Source organism: Fundulus heteroclitus, chromosome 9 (genome assembly GCF_011125445.2).
Source record: "Fundulus heteroclitus isolate FHET01 chromosome 9, MU-UCD_Fhet_4.1, whole genome shotgun sequence".
Classification (NCBI taxonomy): domain Eukaryota; kingdom Metazoa; phylum Chordata; class Actinopteri; order Cyprinodontiformes; family Fundulidae; genus Fundulus; species Fundulus heteroclitus.
The window spans coordinates 18,674,470-18,676,677 of record NC_046369.1 but is presented as its reverse complement, the minus strand read 5'-3'; the positions used below and the strand labels follow the sequence as shown (position 1 = coordinate 18,676,677).

Below are 2,208 nucleotides of genomic sequence, written 5' to 3'. Positions count from 1 at the left end.
TGGGCCCATCCTTCCCTCCGAAAGACCCGGTCACGCTTCTGGAGCAGTGGAACCCGGTTGGCCTCGTCGGCGTCATCACGGCCTTTAACTTCCCTGTGGCTGTCTACGGCTGGAACAACGCCATCGCCCTGACCTGTGGCAACGTCTGCCTCTGGAAGGGTGCCCCGACCACCCCTCTGACCAGTGTTGCAGTCACCAAAATAGTGGCTGAGGTGCTGGAACAGAACAATCTGCCGGGGCCATCTGCTCCATGACCTGCGGCGGCGCCGACATCGGCACTGCCATGGCCAAGGACGAACGCGTGGATCTTGTGTCGTTCACCGGCAGCACCCACGTCGGAAAGCTCGTGGCCATGATGGTGCAGGAGAGGTTTGGACGCAAGTTGTTGAGAGCTCGGCGGAAAACAACGCCATTATCGTGTTTGAGGACGCAGACCTGAGCCTGGTGGTTCCCTCCGCCGTGTTTGCTTCGGTAGGGACTGCCGGCCAGCGCTGCACCACAACCAGGAGGCTGATGCTCCACGAGAGTGTCCACGACACAGTGGTTGAGAGGGTGGCGAAGGCCTACAAACAAGTTCGCATCGGAGACCCTTGGGACCCAAGCACCCTCTACGGCCCCTGCACACCAAACAAGCCGTGGAGCAGTATCTGGCTGCCATTGAGCAGGCCAAGCAGCAGGGGGGTTACCGTGGTCTGGGGGGGAAAGGTGATGGATCGTCCTGGAAACTACGTGGAGCCCACCATCATTACAGGATTGCCTCATGACGCGCCCATCGTCCACACCGAAACCTTCGTCCCCATCCTCTATGTGCTCAAGTTCAAGACGGAAGAGGAAGCCTTTGCCTGGAACAACGAGGTCAAGCAGGGCCTGTCCAGCAGCATCTTCACCAAAGATATGGGCAGAGTCTTCCGCTGGATGGGGCCCAAAGGGTCCGACTGTGGCATCGTGAATGTCAACATTCCCACAAGCGGGGCTGAGATCGGAGGAGCTTTCGGCGGCGAGAAACACACCGGCGGTGGAAGAGAATCGGGCAGCGATTCTTGGAAGCAGTACATGAGGCCGTCGACGTGCACGATAAACTACAGCAGGATCTTCCCCTGGCGCAAGGGCATCAAGTTCGAGTGATGCCCCTCTAAGTGCACTTCCGCAACACTAAATCTTTGTAGTTTTCACGATGTTAAATAGTGCAAAACATTTGCCTTTGCATTCAGTAAGGTCAGCAGGAAATGTGGAAAAACCTGGGAATAATTTTAAAGCGGCGTTTAGTCATGAATGTTGATGCTAATCCTGCATATGAAACAAGTTTGGAATAATTTCTGTTCAGGTCAAATTCAGGTCAAATGCTCCAATCTCAACATGTTAATGTGCACTTTTTTACAAGCACATAAGGGTCGTGCTTGGTAACTAGCTGACTGTACCCAAGCTTTATAATTGTAAAAAAAAAAAAACACTATTTTGGAAGAGCACTGTCAATGAACTTGAATGATTAACGAGCATTGTTAATAACTGTAGTTTTAGGTTATCAAAACACTTGCTGTTGGACTCTACTTTCGGGCATATTAATGCGTTAATGTAAAACAAAGCTCAATTTAAAAAAAGCAGTGCAATTTCAACATGGGACTAAAGTAGAATGGCTAGCTTTATGTCATGTCCATTTAGACAGTTAGTGGAAGTATTCATTCATTAATGAAAATGAAATCCTACAAATATCTAACCAGTTTTCAAGTTTAAAAAAAACTTGTCATAAGCAACAGTTGCCTAAACATGCACTGCAGGCCCACTCCTTAAGTCATTGGCAAGATTATTTTATGAGATTATTTAGCAGTGGCATAAGTTAGGTTTTTTTTGTTTTTGTTTTTTTTACTATTTTAAACATGCCTACAAGCACAATAACAAATTGAGTTGCATAAGGGAAGTGCATTTCCAAATATATTTTTTTTATGCACCAGTTGGCTTCAAGGTTGACCTGTTTATAATGTGACACGCGGTTATGACCCAAAAGGACATGCAGTACCAGGAGCAACACGTTAAAAATAGACTGCCGCCCCAGTTGGGAAATCTGTGTAGAGCCGGCCCAAACACAACCGATATCTGTCGCAGTTTGGCACAACAGGAGGGGAATCGATTTCAATAATTCAAATGTCATCTAGTGACTTGTACAAGCAAATTCAGTTCAAAATCCCTTTTTTGACTTGTTTTTGCTTATTT

At 47.8% G+C, this 2,208-nt stretch overlaps 1 pseudogene; it reads left to right on the top strand.

Moving 5' to 3' along the window:
- Nucleotide 1: 1 nt before the first annotated feature.
- On the top strand, nucleotides 2–1,125 carry LOC118564242 (annotated as a pseudogene).
- Nucleotides 1,126–2,208: the final 1,083 nt, after the last annotated feature.